The following is a 25744-nucleotide window of genomic DNA, read 5'->3' as shown; positions in this document are numbered from 1 at the left end:
TGCGCAATGAATGTCTTCTCCACAACGACCGGACAATGGGCAGAGAGATTGTTCAGGCGTGAAGGCGAGGCTGTAGGGACGTGTAACACACGCGAATCAGGATAGGATTTCGGATACCAGATTATTGCCTGATATCAGGACGAGGACCCTTAAGGGCTCCTTGGCCGGCGATCGCCGCCGCCGCCGCCAACAAGTCCCAGTCCAATTGTTCTGTGTTCTCACGTTTTCCTTTTAAGTCATCGTTACATGCCATCGGCGACCCATTACATGGGCTAGAGAATAATTTACTTGGCCCATTCTGGCCCACTAAAACGTACACTGGGCTTCTTGGCTCGGAACACCCTCTTTGGTGAATTTGGCTTCGTGACATCCCTCCCTCCTTTAATTGCGGCTTGCCCACAAGCCGTGTCTTCAGGAAGAAGAGCACGCACCTCATCTTCATCTTCCTAGGTTGCAAGCTCCGGGGACCAGCCATGCCATTTGATCAACAACTGGACCACCACTCTATTGTTCTTCCGTTGGAGATGACGGTCCAAAACGAGTTCAGGAACCTGCACAGACATGTTGTCTGAAGGTAATGGAGTAGAGATGGTAGGCAAATTACCTCTGAACAGCTTCAACAAGGAGACATGGAAAACTGGGTGGATGGTACTAGTAGCAGGAAGCTTTAACTTGTAAGCAACAGTACCCACTTTGCTTTCAATTTCAAAGGGGCCGAAGTATCTGAATGAAAGCTTGTGGCTGGCCCTAGAAGCAACAGATGTTTGAACATAAGGTTGAAGCTTGAGCCAGACATAGTCCCCAACAGCAAATGTTCTTTCAGTTCCGTGCTTATCAGCCTGATGTTTCATTCTCTTCTGAGTCCTCAACAATTGATGATGAATCAAGTGGGTCATGTCTTGCCTTTCAGTTAACCAAGTTTGCAGATCAGGAATAGCACAATGCTCAATCCCTTCAATACCAAAATGTCTTGGTTCATGACCATACAGAACTTCAAATGGGGATTTGTGTAAAGCTGAATGGTAGTTAGTATTGTACCAATATTCAGCAAGAGAACCATTCAGACCACTTGGAAGGACAAGCCTGTATAAAGCATCTGAGAAATGCTTCAACACACTGATTAACTCTCTCAGTTTGACCATCACTTTGAGGGTGATAGGCAGAGCTCATTCTCAACTCAGTACTAGATAGGTTAAATAGTTCTTGCCACAATTGACTAGTAAAAATCTTATCACGATCTGATACTATGGCCTGAGGCATTCCATGCAACTTATAAACATGTTCCATAAACAGTTTGGCTACTTTAATTGCAGAGAATGGATGGGACAGTTTGATAAAGTGGGAATATTTAGAGAACTTATCAACTATCACCAAAATGCAGTTGTAAGAAGATGAGTATGGCAAACCTTCAATGAAATCCATTGTTGTAACACCCCGGTGTTAATTTTGACACTAATATCGCGCTTAATCACTAAAAGAGGCTAATCACCGTCATTAGCGCTAATCGAGTTCGCATAGTAATTTTCGACTTAGCTACGTTCGATCTCGTTTTTCTCCCTAATCCGAGCTTCGAATCAACTTTCGCCCAAAAGCAAAGTTGTAGGTCTTTTCTTTCTATACAACTTTTATTTTGGCCAAATTTCAAGTTGCTTTATGAAATTTTGAGTTTCAATCGGTCAAACGTGAGTCAAAATCGGTCAAACGCGTTACTGTGCTATCCTGTGCTTTCACTGTGACGCCCCGACGCCCATGCCGGCGACTGTGGCCGTCGGCGAGCTCCTCCATGCGTCGCACACACCGGCGATCCTCGCCCTCCGCACTGCGCGTCCTTATCCGCTCACAAGGCTCATCCATTTCTCCCCTCCCCTTCTCCTTCCTCGCGTTCACGTCGAGCCGAACTCGATTAAGCCGGCGGCGGCGTCCGTACTGGCCAAACCCCGCCGCCCCCTTTCGTTTTCCTCGCGCCAAAACCTTCCTCACCTCGCCCCGCACCCATGCCGCACCGCCCCGACCTCGATTAGGCCGTTCCCTGGCCGGAATCGGGCCGCCACCGCCGGCCGCCATTGACGTCCCCGTCGAAGCTCCGCCCCTCACGCCGACGACCCCTCTACGGCTGTTCTCCGCCCGATTGAACCCCTCGGTGAGCTCCCCCTAACCCCCTCATCCTCCTCGAACCCTTCCCCTTCCGATTCCGGTGCCGCCGCCGCCGCACCGCCGTGTGCGCCCTGCTCGCCGCCGGCGCACGCCGCGGGGCCGCCCTGCGCGAGCTCGCGCAACGCCGTCGCACGTCCCGAGGCTGCCTGGCTTCCTTGAGCGCCGCGCCACCCCGCCCCATGGCCGCCCTGCTCTGCCGTCACCGGAACGCCGCGTGCCGCCGCCACCCAGCCGCCGCCGCCGGGCTCCGCCCTCGCGCTGCCCCTGCGCGAGCCGCCGCTACCCTGCCCGCCGCTGCCCTGCTGGCCGGCCGGCCCCATGGCCGCCGCGCTCGCGCCGGGACGCCGCCGACGTGCGTGGCTGGGGCAGAGCAGGGGAGGCCCCTGCTCTCTCTGTTCCACTACCAAGTGGGGCCCGCAGGTCAGGGCGATTAAGTGTGGTTTTTGTTCTTTTGTTATTTTCAGCTGAAATTTCATAAATGCATAACAAATCACAGAAAATGCAAAAAATGCAAACTAAATTTTGTTAGTTTACTTAAATCAATATATTCAGAGGAAAAATACTCATGCATGTGAAATGTCACTTTTGCCCCTGCTAAAATTTTGGATTGTATTTAAGCTAGTTTATTTTATACCAGTTGTTATGTTGCTCTAAAAATTATGAAATTTATGCAGTGGCTTACACTTTGCATGTGTAGTTCACTGGAAAATTTCCATGCGTAGAAGCTTTGTGTGGGTTGCAAATCTTTTTATGCTTGACTTATTGTAGCTAGGGGCACAATAAATGTTTTCTTTTCTCAATAATGGTTAATAAAAATTTTCTTGCATGTGTGTTAATGTATTTTCATGCTGGTAAAAGTTTGTTGCTATGTTAAGTTTGCACACTATGTTTTTGCATTTATTCGTTCCTAGCTACAACTTTTTCCTTTTGTTGTTAGGTAATTCTTTTATACGGTTATGCTTTTCAGTATTTTGTGATCAGTGGTATTTGAGGCTAGTCATGTCTTTATTTTTAGTTACCTCGTCTTGCATCGTGAGTACCTTGTATTATTTTTCCTTGCACCATTTTAATTGTTGCATGGCATCTTTCCTTACATGTAGGCGTCACGAGCGAAGCCGTCTACGAGATAGTTGCCGGGCCGATCCAGGAGCCACCAGCAGGAGAGCAGCAGACCGAGGAGGCCGTTGAGCAAGCTTCGGAAGACGTCGTTAACCCAGCTGACTTGCAAGGCATGCCTCGGAGCATAACCCTTACTTTAAATTTACAAAGTGTTATTAAATTATGTACTTGTGCATTAAGTTTCTAGGAGTTGTATGGAACCCTAGATGCATAATCCCTAGATTACTCCAGTGTCTCTACTAGTATGTGCAGGACGATAGCACTGCTACGCGTAAATAAGATTCGGTAGAAGACGGGTGATTTCCTGTCACCCACGAGATATAAGGTTGTTATTTCAGAAGGTTATGGGAAAAGAGTACTGTATGATTGATAGTGGAGACCGGGTGGAGGAAAGTTGGGCATGACTATGGAATAAAGGAAAAACCGAGACTCCACCTGTGTCGATTGAGGACCGTACCGTTGTTGGCACTATTTATCGAGGATTGAACAGTACTAACCACATGCCGGGAGTAGGAGGTAGTCAAAACCGGTAAGCTAATTACCTAAATTGCGTCGAACTCTGATTCTCGACCTGCGGTGCTGGGTAGGGATGACGGATGGTGAAGTCGTCCACGGGTTCACCGGGTGTTCGCACGTGTGGGGTTCATCATCCGGGTGTTGGCGGGCTTGATTCAGGCTTCGGGGTAATCGTGGGAACGGTTGCTCGGTGTGACTCGACGGGGTCGCACTTGGCGTGTGAGTTAGGTCCACCTTGCAAGGTTAATTCGAATCGATTCGCCGTGACTCGCGGATATGAGAACCTTGATCTCTCTGTCACAGCATAGTAAAGAAGTGGAATGAGATTGGAATAGAAATGTTGAGTTGTATGTTACTAAAAGATAATATGATCAATCATGTATGCTCTAGAGAAATAGGCAAACCTAGTTTGTAGCTGTCAAATCAATTGGAGCTAAAATATTGAAAGTAAGGATTCAGTATTAGTAGCTTTTCCGCAAAACAACTCCAGAGCTAAAGAGCTTTGCATGTCTAGGTAATGGGCTAAGTATACCCATAGATGGGTAAGTCTTGCTGAGTATTAGAGTACTCAGGGTTTTAGTTGTACTCCTTCTGAGCAGGCTGTGTTCCGGAAGTCTTCGAGGAGATCTGCGCGTGTTGGATTGGTCAGCCTCTTCCTTCGGGTTGGACTGTCGAGTGGGTTCTGTCTTCTCCGTGAAGTACGGGCAGATCGGCCTCACATCAGTGGGCAAGATGTGAAGCTCGTCATTTGTCATCGATGGCAGTTATCGTATTGTATTTTGGGTCTCTATTTTAAACTCTGTTTTATTTCCGCTGTGTTTGAACTCTGATGTTTGAAATGTAACCCTGGATTGTAAAACTTTATTGTGAATTATTTCGGAAGTCTGTGTTAACCTCTGTTGTAAATTATTTTGAACTCTGCTTTTGCTTGTAATCACATGTGCTCATCTTTTGGCGAGAGTTCCCGTGTAATCGATCCTGGTTACAGCAGGCAGTCTGGGTGTACTAGTTGAGTGCAATAACTGAGGATTAAGCTTAAATGGTTGATTAGTGCACTTGATCGGTATTATTTGGACTGTTCTGTGACAGCTGGCATCAGAGCTAATTGCACTAGGGGGTGATTACTTGAGTGCTTAACTGCAAAACTTTTGGGTTTTTCGAAAAGTTGACGCTAGATGCGCTAAGGAATAGGATAGATAGTTCATATGCCCTAATTATGAGTTATAAGTTCGAAGGCATCTAAGTATCTATTTCATTCCAGCACTTCCAGCATTTACTTCTCGTTAAACCTTACTTTTGTGCACAACTCTTATTCTGTAACGACGCACCTACGCTGAGGTAAGCAAGGTGAGTATTCTGATAGTCCTTAGAATAGCCCACGTATTTCATACGTGCGCGGGTCCCGTATGTTGAGCATACGATAAGGTGATAAGGCTCAATTCAAACGAGCCTGTCGCTATCTGCCGCCTGATATGGAGTGCGGATTTCTTACCGTGTGATTGTGATCACGGCCATCTCGTAAGGCAATGTTACGAGGTAAAGACTCGTTATGCAGTTGGTCATAACCGTGTACCTTGGGTCACGTGTACCCTTGGGTGTCCCGTAAGGCGATTTGTACGGGAAGTGAATACGTTGCTTCTGTAACGTATGCAGCGCTGCCCATTCAGCGTCGAACGTTTGGGTGCCGTCTCTATAGTGGACGGTAATGTATGGGTGAATATGTGAGAAACAGCATATGCGTTACCCGTGTGGCGTAGGACACATGGGGGCCGTCTGTGTGTGCTAGCACGAAGGGTCCAGAAATGGATATTTATATCTCTTGTCCTGGTTTGTCTGCAGGAACACTAACTACGTTAAGCGCGTTATGAATCCTTGACCGTAGGAACGACTAATATATATATTTATATATATATTTATATATATAGGGAGAGTACGTAATTGTTGCCACTAGCCGTTTTCGTATATCATATTTGGTACTTGCTTGGGAGAGAAATGATAGAACGTGCATGCATCTGGCATATTTGAGTCGGTTGATCGCCTTGTTGTTAATTGGTGCGCTTCATAAAAATTTATTTGTGTTGTGTTACTAAAAATTTATTCTGTTTCTAGTCAAAACTAGAGACTTACGTCAGCGCTATGTTTTCTTACAGATGGCTAACTTCACGCACGTGATCATGGATACCGAGGGTTGGGCGCACTCCAATGCCCTCCACACCAGCCACTTTCCTCGTCTGCTGTGGTAGATGCTCAGAGCGTTTGACGACACTGAGCCCCCACAGTACTCAGGACACGAGTCTAGCTTACTGGGCACCGAGCGCTGTTAGATGATAGTGAAGATTCCTGCTTGCCCCGCTCGCTTGGAATGGGACTCGTGGCAACTCACTGTCTACGGTAGGAAGCTGGCAGACTCCTGGGAGATCGCTGCTAGGAAGGCCATTGAGGAGTTCTCTGAGAAGCATAATGCCGAGGTTATGGATACTCCCTACAGTGTGATTCCTTTGAAGGATGAGACCACTTAGGCTTATGCCGATCGAGTGAACCGCAACCTGAACTACATGATGCCCGACTACAACGTCAGGACAGCCCTCTCTTTCAGCTACTCCTCTGCGTTGATCAACATGTATGAGCAACTTCGTGAGGAGAATGTGATATGTAGGAGCAAGGCTCGAGTGGCCCATATTCATGAGCAAAACATGATGGGCGCTCAGGACAAGGTCAAGACCCTGAAGGCCAAGTCCAGAGCTAGAAAGATAAGGATTCAGGAGTTGCATGGGGAGCTGGAGAACAGGACTCAGATGGTGCGGCACCTGGAGGGGCAGCTTCAGCAGGCCCATGAGTTGATTGAGGATGTCCAGGCTCAGGTGCAGGCAGTGGCAGATATGGAGGCGATGGAGGCCGAGGAAGACGAGGAGGAGGATGCAGAAGAAGAAGAAGAAGACCCGGAGGAGATTGAGGGAGTGTCTGGAGTCGAGTCGGGACCTGGGACTCCGTGAAGACGTAGCTGGATAGCGTCGATTCTCCCCTTGTAGTGTAGCCTAACTGTAGGATAGTTGGGTAGAATGACCAACATAGCTAACCTTGGGTTGAGAATTCTTTTGTGGCTCGGTAGTTCGAGTCATGTAGGATAACCCTTCGCTAGTGTCGCGTGTAGCCGGGTCGTGTAAGACCCCTTTTTTCATAGTGGTGTGTTGTTCGGGTCGTTTATGAACCCTTCTATAATATTAGTTTGTTGTTCGCAACAGGGCTTTGGTAATGTAACGAACTGTTTCAGCTCAAGCAGCGTGGCTGCTTCATGTAAAGTTACTCTTGTAATGATCTTCCTGTTAATGGGTAGAACTTTGGTTATGAGCGAGGCTTTGGATGTCTGTGAACCTGCACTTCTGTTAAGCCATGTTCGGTATCACCTACTTTAGAGCTACTTCGGACCGGGTCTGAAAAAAATTTATAACCTCAAGGTTGTAGCCAGCGGAGTGCTCAATTTACTATTTAAATTGAATATATGTGGTTGCAATGGAAACTAGTCATTTTATTCTCTTGGTGAACCATATCGTGAGGGGAATAGTTCATGCTGTGTGTTCATAATTGTTATGCACATTCTTTATTTTGCATGGATTAATCCTAATAGCAAAATGGCTAACCAAGGGATGCTGCTTTTACAGATGGGCGATAATAACACTGATAATTGAATCGGGGGTCAAGGAGTACAGCCACCGCCACCTCCCTCCTTGGCTCAGGCTATTGCGGCCCTTATCGCTGACCGCAATGAGCAGACCGAGTTGATGAGGCAATTGGTGCAAAACAATGCCGACAGAGGTCGACAAGCACCACCAGCAGAAACTGACTATGTCAGTTTTCTGGCCACGCAACCACCTCTGTTCCACAAGGCAGATGATCCCCTTGAGGCAGATGCTTGGATTCGCACCATTGAGGACAAGTTCAGTATCCTCAACTGCATAGAAGTAAACAAGGCTGCCTTTGCATCGCAACAGCTAAGAGGCCCAGCGAAGATATGGTGGGTTAATCATAAAGCATTGCTCCCTCCCAGTACACAAATCACTTGGAATGAGTTTGTGGCAGCATTCAAGGCCCATCATATTCCTACTAGTCTGATGAGAAGGAAGATGGCAGAGTTCCTAGCATTGAAGCAAGGAAACAATACTGTTCTGCAGTATGCTCGAACCTTTAATCAGTTGTCTCAGTATGGCGGTTTTCATGTGGATAGTGATGAAAAGAGGCAGGATTGCTTCAGGAGGGGACTTAACACCAAACTGCAGGACAAACTGGCTCTAACTACTTGTGCCAATTTTACCGATGTAGTTAATAAGGCCATCACTCAAGAAGATGCTACATTAGCTCACAAGGCCGACAAAAAGAGGAAGGCACCTGTTGGATCTACCAGTAGTGCACCCCAGAGGTATAGGCTGGTACAGACATGGGCTCAACAAGCTCCACGACGCCCTATGCAGCCAGGCCGTTGGGTCGCTAGGCCGCCACAGCAGTAGCCTTGGGTACCACGTCTCCCAGCACCACAGCAAGGTCAGAGACCTCCAATGCAGCAAGTGACCCGCACTAATAACTATCCCTGTTTCAACTATGGACTTCCTGGGAATTTGGCTCGTGATTGTCGTCTACCACGCAAGCAGTTTAACTACAAGCCTCTCGCACCTGTTCCAACTGCCAGTACACAAGATCACAAGAAGAAAGCTGCACCTATCAAAACTGGTCATGTGAACTACACTACACTGGAAGATGTTACTGACGGTACTCAAGTGATGACGGGTATGTTTTCCGTTAACCAGCGCCTTGTTGTTGTGTTATTTGATTCCGGAGCATCTCATACATTTATCAACGAAGCATGTGTAGCACGGCTCAACTTACAAGTAACATACATGAAAAGACCCTATATTATTCATGCACCGGGTGCACAGTTAAACGCTAGCCAATGTGTTTCGGGCGTATCCCTTGACCTAGGTGGAAATTTTTTTCGAACCACTCCTATTATTCTTCCAAACCAAGGAATAGATATCATTCTCGGAATGAATTGGATGGAAGAACATCATGTTACCCTTGATACTTCATCTCGCATTGTCCGAATCAATTCTTCCACATATGGTATTTTGGATATTCATCTCTCTAAGCATGAACTACCCATCAATGCAATCTATCACCTTAAAGGAAAAACTTAGCGGAAATTCCGGTGGTCAGTGAGTATCCTGATGTGTTTCCAGAAGAATTACCAGGTATGCCTCCCGATTGAGATGTGGAGTTCGTGATTGAACTACAGCCTGGTACATCACCTATATCTCGACGACCATATAGAATGACTCCTAGTGAGTTGGCTGAATTGAAAATCCAGTTGCAAGAATTACTAGATAAGGGTTTCATCCGACCAAGTACTTCACCGTGGGGTTGTCCAGCCTTGTTCGTGAAAAAGAAAGATCATGCATTAAGATTATGTGTAGACTATCGACCCTTGAATGCGGTCACCATTAAAAACAAGTATCCTCTCCCTCGCATTGATTTTCTTTTTGATCAATTATCCGGTTCCAAGTTCTTCTCAAAAATAGATCTTCGATCTGGTTATCATCAAATCAAAATCCGGCCATCAGATATACCAAAAACAACATTTTCCACTCGTTATGTTTTTTATGAGTACTTGGTTATGTCCTTTGGATTAACTAATGCTCCGGCTTACTTCATGTATCTCATGAATTCAGTATTCATTCCAGAGTTGGATAAATTCGTCGTGGTATTCATTTATGATATCCTAATCTATTCCAAGACGGAGGAAGAACATGCTCAGCATCTTCATATAGTACTCCAGCGTCTCAGGGAACATCAGCTATATGCTAAACTCAGCAAGTGTGAATTTAGGCTAAAGGAAGTTCCATTTCTAGGTCATGTTATCACTACTGAGGGTATCTCTGTTGACCCTAGTAAAGTACAGGATGTATTGAACTGGAAAGCTCCAACCTCAGTGACTGAAATCCGGAGTTTATTAGGTTTAGCAGGTTATTATCATCGATTCATACTAGAATTCTCTCGGATTGCTAAACCTATGACTGAACTTCTCAAGAAAGGTACCAAATTTCATTGGAGTGACCAATGTGAGGAAGCTTTCCGGAAGTTAAGGACTCTACTTACTTCAGCACCAATCCTAGCCCAACCAGATACAACAAAACCATTCGATGTCTATTATGATGCTTCAGGCACTGGACCTGGTTGTGTTCTGATGCAAGAGAATCGAGTGATAGCTTATGCTTCTCGATCACTCAAGCGTCATGAAGAGAACTATCCTACACATGATCTTGAACTAGCAGCCGTAGTCCATGCCTTAAAGATCTGGCGACATTATCTTATGGGTACAAGGTGTAACATCTATACAGATCATAAGAGTCTCAAGTATCTCTTCACTCAAGCTGATATGAATATGCGTCAAAGATGATGGCTCGAGTTGATTAAAGATTATGAACTCGAAGTACACTACCACCCAGGAAAAGCAAATGTGGTTGCTGATGCGTTAAGTCGCAAGGCTCACTGTCATTGCCTCTCTGCTATACCCTTAAGTGAGTCTCTTTGCTTTGAGATGGAAAAATTGAACTTGAGCATTGTACCACATGACACATTGGCCCATATAGAACTCACTCCTACTCTTCGTGAGTTAATCATTGAAGCACAAAAGAAAGACAAAGGAGTAAAAGAAATTCAGAGAAGATTATCAGAAGGATATCCACAAGTAAGTTGTTTCCACCAAGATAATCAGAATGTGTTATGGTTTAATAATCGAATAGTGGTACCTAAGGATTTTGAGCTCCAAAAGTAAATTCTTGATGAAGCTCATACTTCCCGACTATCCCTCCATCCTGGTAGCAACAAGATGTACCAAGACCTGAAACAACGATTTTGGTGGACTAGGATGAAAAGAGAGATTGCCAAGTATGTGTCTGAATGTGACATCTATCGAAGGGTTAAAGCTAGTCATCTCAGACCGGTGGGAACTATTCAGCCCTTGAGTATTCCTGAATGAAAATGGGAAGACATCAGCATGGATTTCATTGTCGGTTTACCTCGAACTAAAAAGGGTTATGATTCTATCTGGGTTATTGTAGACCGCCTTACCAAATCAGCACATTTTCTTCCAGTTAAAACTATCTATCGGGCAAAGAAGTATGCCAAGTTGTACATAGATCGCATGCTGTGTTTGCATGGGGAGCCAAAGACCATCATATCCGATCGTGGGACCCAATTCGTTGCTCACTTTTGGGAACAATTACATGCTTGTTTGGGGACCCATCTTATTCGCAGCTCTGCATATCATCCTCAAACAGATGGCCAAATGGAGAGAGTAAATCAGATTGTAGAGGATATGCTCTGTGCCTGTGTCTTAGCTTATCCACAAAAAATGGGATGAATGTTTGCCATTAGCAGAATTTTCTTATAACAATAGCTACCAAGAAAGCATCAGAATGGCACCATTCGAAGCATTATACGGTCCTCGATGTTGAACACCTCTGAATTGGTCAGAGGCAGGGGAAAGAACTATATTTGGACCCGATATGGTTCAAGAAGCTGAAGAGCAAGTCCGTCTTAGTCAAGAAAATTTGAGAATTGCGCAGTCTCGGCAGAAGAGTTACGCTGATAAAAGAAGTAGTCCACTTGCCTTTGAAGTCGGCGATCACGTCTATCTGAAAGTATCACCTTAGAAAGGCGTGCAAAGATTTGGGGTAAAAGGAAAGTTAGCTCCCCGATACATTGGTCCATACCCAATTGTGGAGAGATGTGGTCCTGTAGCTTACCGGTTGAATCTTGCAGCAAAATTTTCGGCAATTCATAACATTTTCCATGTATCGCAACTGAAGAAATGTTTGAGAATTCCAACTGAAGCTATTGATAGTGACTCAATTCAATTAGAGTCTGATCTCACTTATCCTGAGCATCCTATCAAGATTATTTATCGCAAGGATCGAGTTACTCGTCGCACAACCAACCGATTCTACAAAGTTCAATGGAGTAATCACTCCGAAGATGAAGCTACTTGGGAGCAAGGGGAATTTCTAAGATCCAAGTATCCGGACTTTTTAAACGCTCATCCAGGTACTTCACCTTTCAACCTTCTCGCCTTATACATTCTATCGTGCGTGAATCTCGGGACGAGATTCCTTTAAGGGGGGAAGGCTGTAACACCCCGGTGTTAATTTTGACACTAATATCATGCTTAATCACTAATCGAGGCTAATCACCATCATCAGCGCTAATCGAGTTCGCATAGTAACTTTCGACTTAGCTACGTTCGATCTCATTTTTCTCCCTAATCCGAGCTTCGAATCAACTTTCTCCCAAAAGCAAAGTTGTAGGTCTTTTCTTCCTCTACAACTTTTATTTTGGCAAAATTTCAAGTTGCTTTATGAAATTTTGAGTTTCAATCGGTCAAACATGAGTCAAAATCGGTCAAACGCGTTACTGTGCTATCCTGTGCTTTCACTGTGACGCCCCGACGCCCATGCCGGCGACTGTGGCCGTCGGCGAGCTCCTCCACGCATCGCACACGTCGGCAATCCTCGCCCTCCATGCTGCGCGTCCTTATCCACTCGCAAGGCTCATCCATTTCTCCCTTCCCCTTCTCCTTCCTCGCATTCACGTCGAGCCGAACTCGAGCAAACCACAGCCGGCGTCCGTGCTGGCCAAACCCCGCCACCCCCTTTCGTTTTCCTCACACCAAAACCTTCCTCGCCTCGCCCCGCACCCACGCCGCACCACCCCGACCTCGATTAGGCCTTTCCCCGGCCGAAATCGGGCCGCCACCGCAGGCCGCCATTGTCGTCCCCGTCGAAGCACCGCCCCTCACGCCAACGACCCCTCTCCAGCCATTCTTCGCCCGATTGAACCCCTCGGTGAGCTCCCCCACAACCCCCTCATCCTTCTCGAACCCTTCCCCTTCCGATTCTGGCGCCACCGCCGCCGTGTGCGCCCTACTCGCCGCCGGCGCACGCCGCGGGGTGCAGCGCCGCCACACGTCCCGAGGCCGCCTGGCTTCCTTGAGCGCCGCGCCGCCCCACCCCGTGGCCGCCCTGCTCTGCCATCGCAGTAATGCCGTGTGCCGCCACCGCCAGACTCCGCCCGCGCGCTGCCCCTGCGCGGGCCGCAGGCGCACCGACCTCCCTACGCGCGGGCCGCCGCTGCCTTGTTGGCCGGCCGGCCCCATGGCCGCCGCGCTAGGGCCGGGGCGCCGCTGACGTGTGTGGCCGGGACAGAGCAGGGGGAGGCCCCTGCTCTCTCTGTTCCACTGCCAAGTGGGGCCCACGGGTCAGGGGGATTAAGGGTGGTTTTGTTCTTTTGTTATTTTCAGCTGAAATTTCATAAATGCATAACAAATCACAGAAAAATGCAAAAAATTCAAACTAAATTTTGTTAGTTTATTTAAATCAAGATCTTCAGAGGAAAAATAACCATGCATGTGAAATGTCACGTTTACCCCTGCTAAAATTTTGGTTTGTATTTAAGCTAGTTTATTTTATACCGGTTGTTATGTTGCTCTAAAAATTATGAAATTTACGCAGTGGCTTACTCTTTGCATGTGTAGTTCACTGAAAAATTTCCATGTGCAGAAGCTTTGTGTGGGTTGCAAATCTTTTTATGCTTGATTTATTGTAGCTAGGGGCAAAATAAATGTTTTCTTTTCTCAATAATGGTTAATAAAATTTTTCTTGCATGTGTTAATGTATTTTCATGCTGGTAAAAGTTTGTTGCTATGTTAAGTCTGCACGCTATGTTTTTGTATTTATTCATTCCTAGCTACAACTTTTTTTCTTTTGTTGTTAGGTAATTCTTTTATACGGTTATGCTTTTCAGTATTTTGTGATCAATGGTATTTGAGGCTAGTCATGTCTTTATTTTTAGTTACCTCGCCTTGCATCGTGAGTACCTTGTATTATTTTTCCTTGCACTATTTTAATTGTTGCATGGCATCTTTCCTTACGTGTAGACGTCACGAGCGAAGCCGTCTACGAGATAGTTGCCGGGCCGATCCAGGAGCCACCAGCAGGAGAGCAGCAGACCGAGGAGGCCATTGAGCAAGCTCCGGAAGACGTCGTTAACCCAGCTGACTTGCAAGGCAAGCCCCGAAGCATAACCCTTACTTTAAATTTACAAAGTGTTATTAAATTATGTACTTGTGCATTAAGTTTCTAGGAGTTGTATGGAACCCTAGATGCATAATCCCTAGATTACTCCAGTGTCTCTACTAGTATGTGCAGGACGATAGCACTGCTACGCGTAAATAAGATTCGGTAGAAGACGGGTGATTTCCTGTCACCCGCGAGATATAGGGTTGTTATTTCAAAAGGTTATGGGAAAAGAGTACTGTATGATTGATAGTGGAGACCGGGTGGAGGAAAGTTGGACATGGTTTCTTCAGATTTTCGCCAATCCCTGCTGGGTTGGCCCAACAGCACCTCTTCCTGCAAAATGGCCAGAGAAGCAGCAGTATCCAAATCTTTGGGTCTATGAACTAGGACTACTGCTTTAATTTTTTATTGTAAGCCATCAACAAACTTGCTAGTAATAGCAACAGGAGAGAAATAAGGGTCATGAGCCAAAAGCTGGTGAACTAGTTCATCAAATTGTTCGACATACTCAGCTACTATACTAGTTTGCTTAAGATGGAAAAATTGCCTAACAACATGATTATACTGATCCCTCTCAAATCTATCAACTACTGCCTGACAAAGATCTTCCCAACTCAGAGTTTTAACATCCATTTCGATTGACTGAATCCAAAAGGCAGCAGAATTGGTGAAGTTCATAATAGCCAGCTTCACACGATAGTAGTCAGGGACTTCATAAATGTCAAAGTAAGTTTCACAGCGTTTAACCCATATCTTAGGGTTAGTGCCATCGAATTTGGGAAAGTCTAGCGGTGGTACAACATGACCAAAAGCAGCATGAAAAGGAACAACTGGTGTGTAAGCGGGACTGAATCCAGAAAAAGAAACAGGGGTAGGATTTTGGGAAAACCGCGCACCTGTGACCGGAGGTAGCACCAGGGTCGTCACGACCCCGGCACCAACACTCCGGTGTTGAGGATCTTCACCGTGGCCAAATTGCCCAGATGTCCCTGCATCGGCAGTAGCTCCCAGATGGACAGGAGCGGACATCTCATGCGCGTGCTTCCCATCCCCGGACGATGATGTCTTGGGGAGTTGATGGATGAAGAGATCCACCTTCTGCTTCAGATCGTAGACCGAGTTCTGAAGATCCAGGACTCTGTTCTCAACCGTAGGTCGCCACACCTTCACCTCGCTCTGTTCTTCGGAAAGAAGCTGGATGGAGGTCTGCATATCCTCGATCTTGCGGTGTGTATCGTCGGTCTTCGAAATCATCTCATCCGCCTTCTTGCCCAACACCGTCGACAAATCGGCTGGCGGAGCCATGGCGCCGATCCGCACCTGAAAGCGAGTAAGATGCGAGTGCGTGGAATCCAGAGTAAAATCGAATACGGAACCACGTGATCCCGATCTCTAGACCTAAGCGGTGTATGAGCGGTTGGCCGACGGCGCCGGAAGGCTAACCGTCGCGTGGCAGGGGACGCCGGAATCGGAAGGATCTCCGGCGGAGCAGATCGTAGTTCGACCAGAACGGGATCAAGGCACAGAAATGCGAAGGAAATGCCGAGGATCGTGAATCTGATACCAAATGTAACACACGCGAACCAGGATAGGATTTCGAATACCAGATTATCGCCCTTTCAAAAAAAAGATACCAGATTATCGCCTGATACCAGGACGAGGACCCTTGAGGGCTCCTTGGCCGGCGATCGCCGCCGGTGCGCCAACAAGTCCCAGTCCAAGTGTTCTGTGTTCTCACGTTTACCTTTTAAGTCATCATTACACGCCGGTGGCGCTTTTTTCTTTTTTATATTTTTAAAAAATAAAAATTTCAAAAATATATGTCTGTTTTGAAATATTTCAAAAATACTCCTGGTCGCCCCCCATAGGGCGACAGGCCCTAAGTGTTTTTTTCTTCAAATTCGCAACGAGGTCCCTGGCAAAAAAAAGGGGGCATGTCGCCCCCCCCAACGGGCGACAGGGGCCTATCGCCCCCAGGGGCGACAGGGGCCTGTCGCCCGTTGGGGGGGCGACAGGGTCCCCTCCCCCTATATAAGCCCTGGCCGCCATATGCCGCCATTCCCTTTGTCATTTGAGCCTAAAAATTCAGGAAAAAAGATAGGGGTGAGGAGAAAAAAAGCGGCGAAGCTCTACCGAATTGCGTACTTATGATCTACCGGTAACTTCCGTATGAATCCATTGATATTGTATAACAATTTAATTTAATTAGCGGATTAGCTGAATTAGATTTGGTGCTTTAGAACACTTGTTTAGTATTACAATTTCAGTACTATTACAGACTTGTTTTTAAATTAATTATGAATTAGAATAGAATTATGAAAGTACCTTATTGATATTGCAGCATAAGGCAATGACCGCCTTCAATTGTGGAGGATTTTCATGGACCGAAGAAAAATCTAGTATAATACTTGATATCATGACCCATCTTGTTATCAGTAAGAAGTTGGATCCGTTAGCGGATGGTACGATAGAGATGGTGTTGTCCAAAGTAGTAGAGTTTAAAGATTTCACATTATTTCGAGGTATTACGATGCAAGATGTAAAGGGACACCTGCTAGAACGTCGGAAGATATACATGAGAGTATGTGAACTAGCGAATCATCCTAATATCATTGGATTCTTACAAAGTTCTTGTAAGATATGGATGCGGCCAGAGGTGTATGAGATGCACATTAAGGTAACTCTCATTCAGTTGTAATCCCGTCCGTCATTTCGAATCCATATTTATGAAACAGTAACATTGTTTTTTAATCATATGCTAGGATTACCCCGAGGACACGGAGTTGATTAACAAAACGATACCAAATTTCCGTAAATTGGTATGTATCTTCGGTGGACTTATGCCGCAAACTAGACGAAGGAAGTGGATAAGATCTTCGGGTGATAGTACTTGGCCTGCGCAAGAACAGATGCCCGGAGGTTCGTCGAGTCATGCTTCAGCACCTCAACCACCAACTTGTGTTAACTGGGATGACGACATGGATGACTTCATGCCCCCCAAACCATGGCCTCCAACACATGATATTCCTCCCCCTTTACATGAACCTAGAATCAGAAAAGAGACAAAGAGAAAGGCAAGAGGTTCGTCAAGTCATGTTGCACCACCTGCAGCACAAATTTGTGTTAACTGGGATGACGACATGGATGACTTCATGCCCCCCAAACCATGGCCTCCAACACATGATGTTCCTCCCCCTGTACATGAACGTAGATCCAGAAAAGAGAGAAAGGGAAAGCCAAGAGGTTCGTCGAGCCATACTACACTACCTGCAGCACCACCATCTGTCAACTGGGATGACGACCTAGATGATTTCATGCCATGATCTATAACATATGATGTTCATCGGTTTAAGATGTATTCGCATTTAGTATTGTTAATGTTGTATTATGCCTGTATGTATGTCTCGTACCTAACTTGCATTCACTGGACATGTACATAATGTCGAGTTTGAATCGTACTTAGTCGTAATGGAGCATCGAAGTATAAACATACCATCTATTGTATGTAATGGAAAATACGAGAGTGATCAGAGGCAAACGTTGAAGTGTATAAATAAGCGGTCCACAGCTATCTCATTATAAATAAACATCAGAGATTCAAACATCAGATATATCTAACCACCCCTAGGGCGTCGGACCCTCTTAGCCCTCTGCTGGGCACGGACATGGCCCTCGGAGCTTTTCATGTCACTAGAATACTAAAAAGCACACATTTAATTAAGGGTCAGTTGGATCCATGCCACTCCAATTTCTTGAAATTGGATCTCATGTTGAAAATCATGCCATTGAGTGGCATGATTTTCAACATGACACCCAATTTCACGGAGTTGTGGTGGCATGAATCGAATTTTCCCTTTAATTAATATAACGATAAGAAATAAGAACTAAGAAATGCATTACATAATGTGAATCATCAAATTTTACATCATAATACAACAATAATGAAACACACATCACACATGCAGTGGCATGGCAGAACCCGTTGCAAACTACGGTAAACAGATTCCGGACTAACCTAACATGCCTTAGGTAATTTAAAAAAAACAGAACAAACACAACGATGCAGCATGTCACTAGCACTAGGGTAGTCCTAGTAGCCGTACCCCCACGTAGCAAACTGCGTTGAGCCTTCTCCGCAGTATCCACCCATTGTAGGTTGTGCAGGCGGTGGTGCCGGAGGCGCAGGGCCCTCCTTCATGTGACAAGGGCAGTTGCAGTAAGGAATAGTGCATGGTTCATCCTGTGATCCGGCAGCATTGCTGGTATCATCAACTTCGTCGTCTTTGTTACCCTCGCTCACTTCCTCATAATGGTTCACCTTGCATTCCAGATCAAAGATCTTTATCTAGAGGTACTCGATGAACTCCTGAATAGAATCAATTGGTGCAGGATCGACCCACCTAGTAAAACCACAGTTTTCTGGAGCATCGGAAGACTGCAAAACAAATTTCATGTAAGGTGTCTCATTGAAGATAAAGAAATGAAACAACCGAGTATTAATCATGCGTGTGGACATTTAAAGAAACGCCGACCGCCATCCATCCCGTCGGTGCACATCTGCACTAAGCAGTCCTCACCATGTCTGCATTTTGGCCACGGTTCTCTACGGTTATCGTATTATCGAAGAGGAGTTTCATTGGTAAATTCACTTTTGTGCTGTGGCGGAAACTCAAACACTGGTTCCGGAAAGGAATCAGGTCCAAGAGGCCCCTCCCATATTATGGGGTCTCCCTTTCTTCCCCCTTTTCCTTTCCCAAAACCGTAGTAATTCTTCCCGCTAGACCCACCTCCAGACATTGGGTATACAATGAGCTTTGGTGTTTAAGTGCTGCTGGGAGTTCACAAACTTCGGAGTATTTATAGGCGCACAAAGGTCTGATACCCGGAGTGTGGAGTGTAAATGCACCTAAAAAGTCTACATGACAACACAGTGAAGAGGCTAGCTGACCTAACACTGAAAAGGCTAGATTCGATTCTCGAAATGACTACTCGATGTATCTCTGTGCATGCAGACTCACAGCGATGCATTGCTGCCGCTCGGTCGATCGCGCCTAGATGCCGCCTTCCCCACTACACGCCACAGACCTGCGCTGTAGAATGACAGGTCCGTCGTCCTCGCCAGAGAGACTGCTTTGAAGGTGAGCTGGAGTGGTTGCCGTGTTGTCACATCTTTTTGAAATGGTGGAAGGGCACTGCTATTGGGTCACGTATGTCTGGGCAAAGAATGCGACATTTGGGAAACCCGTGATCGCCGTGCTGAGCAGTGGCAACCTGTGATCTCGTACTCGCAGCTAGATATACTATGGTTCCTATTTTGAGCTATTCGAGCGTGTAGTCGTCATCATCGTCGGCAGGATCTCGGCCGCTAACTCCTACCGCACCTAACTTGTCCTTCATTAAATCACGGAAAAAATTCGCAAGAACTTCCCTTATTTCACGAGCATTATGGAACCCACAAACATAACAAGTTCACATCAATAGTATCTATAGAAACAAATGACAAGTAAACTAGCACAATCATAAACATCAGATATAAATAAGCGGTCTACAGCTATCTCATTACAAATAAACATCAGATATATCTAACCACCCCTAGGGCGTCGGACCCTCTTAGCCCTCTGCTGGGCACGGACATGGCCCTCGGAGTAGGTGAGAACATCTGGAGACCTCACCTATCGCTCAGGACGCGCAAGGGGCTGCGGTGTCTGCTGCAGAGAGATCCCAAGTGGTGCTCCTCCTAGCTGTGAATACCCCAAGACATCGGGGTCACCTTGCGCGGCAGGCTCTTCTGGAGTCAAGCTGTCGAGGTCGTCTAAGGTGAAGGCCTCGTTATCTGGTCGAAAGGAGGAAGAAGAAGGTCCGGCGCCCGCATCGGGGGAGAATCCTACGCATAAAATGTGGATGTTAGCGTACGCTTATGTATTTCGTCATGACATGTAGAAACCGAAATACGAAACATAAACTAACCTGTGTAGACCGGTATCTGTGGCCCCGGTACCATCCCTGGATACGGTCCGCCAACTGGTGCTGTCCCTCTAAACATTCCAGTATGGCCGAACGCAGTAGCTGGATCGTATCCTGTATCTGATATTAGTAAATATGTAGGAACACTTGATCTAATTTTAAAGAGATATGTACGTTACCTGCACTTGGGAAGAACTGCGACGTCGGCCCGTGCACGGTCGACGGACACGGGAACGACGACGAGGCCTGGGACGAGCCGTGGCTGTCTTCGTACTGCACACGGCTTCCTAAGTTGTGCACTACCTGACGCAACTGATCACGCTGCCTCGACCATGCCTCTGTCTGCTCAAACTGCGTCATTGGGGATCCGGCACGTACCCTCGTCAGGTAAGTCGAGCAGTCCGTCTCCATCATGTTGCAAAGGCGAAACTGCATCCATTCAGTAAAGGTACAGTTAGAAACAAATGAATTATCTTATGAATATGAATATATATATATATGCAAATATGATCAAGAGACTCACCGCGCCAGCTAGTGCCTCCATGTGGTGCCGGGCATAGCCATCCTGAGGCCTCGCCTGGTGTGGCTGCGGGTGAGTGTCAACATAAACCAGACGAGCCCGAGTCCGGGGTAAGTACCAGGTGAGGTAAGCCCTAAAGGAGCCGTCTGTGTGTGATCCTGTTGGATGGACTAAGTGCTCGTCTGCCTGTTGCCATTGGTCCACCCACGGCTGCATCTTGGTGAGCCAATCATCAGAGCACGACAAGTCACTCCTTGACAACCTACAAAAGTGGACCACGAAGAATCATTAGATTCGACACGAATGTATGAGCCAAGTTCATTCATAATTACTTGGGGTCCTGGCGACTGACACGCTCCAACGCGGTGGGCACCGGAAACTCCTGGCGCTGCCCAAACTGTCTCCTGACTCTCCAGGGGCAATATGCCTCAACCGCGATGTCATAAACCAGGACGGCGGTAGTAAGCCACAGGCTCGCATTCGCGGAGCAGTGTGAAGACAGGCCTGCTGGTGCACGGGTAGCCACAGCCTCTGGGCTGTTAGGCTCCCAGACAACATCCTCGGGCGTCAGCATGTCGAGCTCCGAAACAAACTCAGGATATGCGCGTCTAACCTGCGCATGCGCCTAGGACCTCTGCATTCCGAATAAGTAAAATTAAAAGTGCGCTAATGCATCATGTAACAATGAATAACAAAATTAGATTTGTTGCGAATGTACCTGACGCCAGATCCAGTTAGTTCCCATAGTGGGCCTCTCGTCCTCCTCCTCGTCGTACATGCCCCCGTGGTAAGGCTCGTGGCTGACCATGGGCCGACCAATGGCTAGCCTCTCGTACGACCAAATCTGTAGCAGTAGTGGGCACCCTGCCAGGATAGCGTTCCCATGTGTCTTCATGCAGCCATCGCAGAGTCCACGGTAAGTGGCTGCAAGTACCGCCTCACCCCAGCTGTAGGGCGGTACGTCCTCGTCCCCATCCGCAATCTCCCGTGCATACGGAAGGAGAATCCTATCGACCGAGTTGCCATGAGTGTTGTTGAATATGATGTAACCAAACAACCAAAGTAGGTACGCCTCCAACGATCTGGTCACACTGTACTCGTCGGTATCCGCAGCCAACAGGGCAGGCTGCATAAACAATTAAGATTAATGGTTTCAACTCACAATGGAACATGTGAATTGTAACAATTAAATTTATATATGGAATGAATACGTACTGTAAACTGTAGGAACCAGGTCTTCGAAGGACCTGCTGCTCGCGGGTGCGGGTTGATCGGACCTGCTTCTTCCACGCGGTCAACCAGGGCAAAACGGGCCTCCAGGTCATCCTTCCACGAGGCCGCCACCACACACAGACCTACAGCCTCCCCGACGATAGGGAGGCCGAGGAGGTAGGCCACGTCCTGCAACGTAGGAATCATCTTCCCACACGGGAGGTGGAACGTGTGTGTCTCCGGCCTCCATCTGTCAACGAGCGCCGTCAGGAGGGATCGGTCGAGCTGAATAGGCCCAACCTCGACAAGACGGCTCAGAGTTAGTAGACCGGCCTCACGTAACCTGCAATAAACAAAATTGTCAAAACAAAGGAATACTGACAATACATAAGTGATAAATAATAATATTTCATTACATACCGGTCACACCAATCGTGGTGTATAGAGATCGCCTCCCCGGGTGGATGAGGACGTAGCACCTCTAGGGCTCGGTGCTCAACAGCTGCAAAGTAAGACCTGTGGCTCGAGTCGATAACTGGGTCTAACAAGGAGTCCATCTCCATACCTGCATTCAAAAATATATGAGAACACATAGGTACAATAATATTTCATTATATACCTGCAATATTTCATTACTACATATTACAAATAATGAAATACAATTGTGGATCATGACACCGAATGCCTTCCACGAGCAATTCTCGCCGATGCTCGTCTGAACGTAGGAGGTGCTCCATCTCTGGGATTTCCGGAAGGACTGACGTCAGCAGCATCGTGAAGTGCATTCTGAGGACACTTCTTGTAGTTGTGACCCAATGCTCCACATTGGGTGCAACGCTTTTGTGCCTTGCTTGCTTCGGACTCGTCCATACCATTCCGAATACGACGTGTCTGACGGCGGCCTTTGTCTTTCTTAGTGGCTGGATCAGGAATAAACATCTTATTCTCATTATCCTGAATGAAAGGCCCCACTATTCCAATCCCGTATACCTCATGTCCCCAGGTGGATACAGCTGTTTCCTTGCTGAAGTAAGGTGAAACAAATACTCCTGGCTGCAACCTAGACTCTGCACATGCCGCAATGAGATGGGAGCATGGCAAATGCAATAACTTAGGCTTCATGCAGGAGCAGAAGGCTTTGCCATCTACTGTAATCAAACTCTCCTGTACCACCCTATCTCTACGGATACCACGACCAGTTCTATCCTTGCATAGAACCTCAAATCTATGCTCCATTGTACCTGTTGATATGACGCGGTGCAGTTTGGCCTTTTCAATATTCTCTTGCATATATTGTGTCACTCTTGTGCAAAACTGAATTTGGGGGTTGCTGATGTTTATTCTTGTAGCCGTATAACGCTCTCTGAAATACTTCATGCACCCATACATGATGAACTCAACAATTCCCACAAGAGGAAAGGCACGATAAGAACGCATAACCATATTGAAACACTCTGCATGGTTCATTGTCTGAATACCATACCGTATTCCGTTGGTATCATAAAGGAATGACCATTTCTCCTTAGGTGCACCTCGAATCCAGTGTGAAAATGGCTTCTCAATTGAATCCCTAGCCTCTGCAGCCTGACTCGTGCCTACTCCTGATGCCCTTACCTTCACTAGTTCTGCAGTCAACTGATCAAGCATCTGCCATAATACATTGAATTTTCTCTGTTGATTTTGGGTGCACAACCTCTTAAACAGGTTCTTAAGATCCTTGTTCTTGAAGTGGTCATAGAAGTTTGCACCCATATGCCTAATGCACCACCTGTTTTGGACATCGGGCCACAATGGAGGCGTTGTCGCAGTTCCACGTTGCAATTTCAGTATTTATTGCAGCAGACCTGCATGCCAATCACTAATAAGGCACACATCTGGACGTGCAGTAACAACATGAACCTTCACTCGTTCAAGGAACCAATACCAACTGTCTAAGTTCTCATTCTCAACAAATGCAAATACGAGCGGAACTATTTGGTTGTTGCAATCTACCCCGATTGCGGTGAGTATCTGATATTTATACCTTCCAGTCAGAAATGTGCCATCAATGCAGATCACCGGAAGACAACACTGAAATGCTCTAACACAAGCACCTATGCAAAAGAAGGCTCGTTGCATAATTCTTTGCCCCCTAGTCACGGCTGGTACGAGGTATGAGTCATAAAAGCTTCCAGGATTTCTAGCAGCAACCTGGGATAACATACGAGGTAGGTTATCATATGATGCCTCGTATGTGCCGAACCGCATCTCGAACACCCTTTGTTTAGCCCGCCATGCCTTCAAATAACTGATGGTGTACTGGTAAGTCTGCTCAATGTGTCGAACAATCATTTTTGGCTCATAATTTAGGTTGTCCATAATAAACCCATACATTTGCTTTGCAACAAAGTCGCATGATATATTGCGATGCGAGGGAAGAACTTCTGATAGCAAACAAGTGTGCTCTGTCACAATGGAACATTTCCAGTTCGACTTCCATTTTCCCTTGAATGCATGTACTCGCCATGGACATCCATCATTCACACACTTCACCTCATATTCTTTACAGCCAGACTTTACGACTCTGAATTCTCATTTCAATGATATTGCTCATAGTCTCACAGTATCTTTTAAGGCTTCAATATTTGGATATGTTGCACCTTGCACTACCTCATTCCCTCTGTACTCCCACTCCTGATTTCGTACGTCTTCTGCGACATGACTGCCAAAACCATACTCCTTCCACTCTTTTGGCAATGAGTACTGCTCGTCATCAGATGAGCCCTCATATTCTTCCATCTCTATTGCGGTTTGGTCTTCTGCCTCCATCTCGTCCACAATGCTATGTATCCTCTCTCCCTCATCAGTAAGGCCCTGTGGTCCCATGTTTTGGTTCTCTGTCTCTTCTGACTCATCTTGCTCAACATAATTGGTCTCTCTTCGAATACTCGGAGTTCCTTGATCTGCACAATGTTGGATTTCATTTTGTGTCTTCTTTCGGATTTGAACAAGAATGGCCAGATGCCACCCACGCTCTAGAGCTGCTTGCATGTACTTCTGCCAGTCATCAGTGCTGTGTATCATCATCAATTCCCATAAATCACTTTCTACCTCCCAATTAACAAGAGACTGGACGGTGATCACATGTGTCAACGGATCAACACGGAACCCACGCTGCAGCCACTTACATATGGAACCAAAACTCCTTTCCAGAGGTTTATCTATGGCGCTAGATGTGCACTTAAAGGCAGAAAGATCTACTCCATTTGGTCCATACAAAATATTGTAGTCACCATAAAATACTTGAAACTGCATCTTACTCGACATATCTGTATATCACATAATACTTATCGAGTTATACTCTTTACTTCACTACCTTATTCAATAATCCGTAAAAACTAAGTATGAAATTCAACTACAACGTATAAGTATTCATAACTACGTGATGACACTCCAATTCTATACTGCATATGCCAAATTCTATTCTAAATCATAATTAATTTATAAACACGTCTCTAATAGTACTGCAATTGTAATAATAAATGCATAGTACTAATTTTCTAAACTAATTTATTACTACATAACTACAAACTAAAGTATCATTAAACTCCTACTTAAATGGTTCTACTATAGCACTAATTAAATTAAATTACTCACCCCTACTTAAATTACTCCTACTTAAATGCGTAGTACTTAAATGGAAAAATATATAAACTAAATGTACTAACCTGTAGATCACAAGTGCTGAATCCGGCAGGGCTTCGCCGCTTCCCTTCTCCTCACCCCTCTCTTTTTTCTGGATTTTTGGTGGAATTTTCGGGGTCAAATGAGGAGGGAATGGGGAGTCGGATCCTTATATAAGGGGGTACCCCGGTCGCCCGAGGGAGGGGCGACAGGGGGCCTGCCGGGCCCGTGGGCGGGGCCCAGTGGTCGCCCGAGGGGGGGCGACAGGCCCCCCCTGTCGCCTGTTGGCGAGGCGACAGGCCCCCTGTCGCCCGTTGGGGAGGCGACAGGCCCCCTTTTTTTTCAGGGACCTCGTTGCAAATTTGAAGAAAAAAATACACTTAGGGCATGTCGCCCTATGGGGGCGACCGGGGGTATTTTTGAAATATTTCAAAACGGACATATATTTTTGAAATTTTTATTTTTTTTTAAA

This window comes from Panicum virgatum, chromosome 3K (assembly GCF_016808335.1).
Source record: "Panicum virgatum strain AP13 chromosome 3K, P.virgatum_v5, whole genome shotgun sequence".
Classification (NCBI taxonomy): domain Eukaryota; kingdom Viridiplantae; phylum Streptophyta; class Magnoliopsida; order Poales; family Poaceae; genus Panicum; species Panicum virgatum.
The sequence above is the reverse complement of the archived record's forward strand: the minus strand, read 5'-3'. Positions refer to the sequence as shown.